The following is a 1117-nucleotide window of genomic DNA, read 5'->3' as shown; positions in this document are numbered from 1 at the left end:
AGTTTCGACTTTTGTCATGGTCACAGCCTCTGGGGATACATGATACAGATTTCTGCTCAGATCCTGTCTTTTGCTCACTAGTCCGGCTGAGTAACAGAGAGAAACCTTTGAGGTTAATGGATGGATTAAACATTCAGGGCGACTTGTTGGTCACCAAACAGATAAATGATATAAATGATTAAGATCTTTCTCTTGTTTAAAAGAAATGATTTACTATTACCATTGGAGAAATTGGACAAATGCCTGTATTAAATAGTCTTCAGCAGATAATTACATTTGTTTTGTTTTTTGCCGTTTGCCCTCTATCCTCCGTCTGCTCAGTGGTGTCTGGCTGTTAACCCCTGACACTAGCCCATGTGTATTTGGGGAGCGGGCCAGGGTGGGATTGACCTTTGTGATATATTTAGAGCAGTCGCCCTGAATGTTTAATCCATCCATTAAACATTCATATCTGCCAGTGAGATGACCTCCTGGAATATCAGCCCATCATCAATGAATTAACATCATTACTGACCTAATGGAGGACATAACAAGTGCTATGGATGAGAGGAAATACACGATGGTAATATTTATTGACCTAAAAAAAACATTTGACACAATCAATCATGAGTTATTAATGGACAAGTTAGAAAAATATGGGATCAGGGGAATGGTTTTGAATTGGATTAGAAGTTACTTGACACAGAGGCGTCAATTTGTGAAGTTGGGTGAATACCAATCGAGTGAGCTGGACATTGTATGTGGAGTGCCTCAGGGTTCTGTTTTGGGACCTAAATTATTTATACTATACATTAATGATATATGCAAGGTTTCTGATTTAGTGAAAGTGGTTTTGTTTGCTGATGACACTACCATATGGGCATCGGGTGAAAACCTACAGCAACTCTCTGGACGGGTTTCACAGGAACTTGAGAAGATAAAGAAATGGTGTGACAGTAATATAGTATCTCTGAATTTGGATAAAACTAAATTTATGGTATTTGGGAATCGTAGACTAGATAATGAACTTCAATTGAAAATTGGGGGAGCTAATATAGAACAAGTATATGAAATTAAATTTTTAGGTGTCATAGTTGATGACAAATTCTCCTGGAAATCTCATATCAGACATGTTCAG

This window comes from Monopterus albus, unplaced genomic scaffold (genome assembly GCF_001952655.1).
Source record: "Monopterus albus unplaced genomic scaffold, M_albus_1.0 scaffold35.1, whole genome shotgun sequence".
Taxonomy (NCBI): Eukaryota; Metazoa; Chordata; class Actinopteri; order Synbranchiformes; family Synbranchidae; genus Monopterus; species Monopterus albus.
This window is presented reverse-complemented; position numbering follows the sequence as displayed.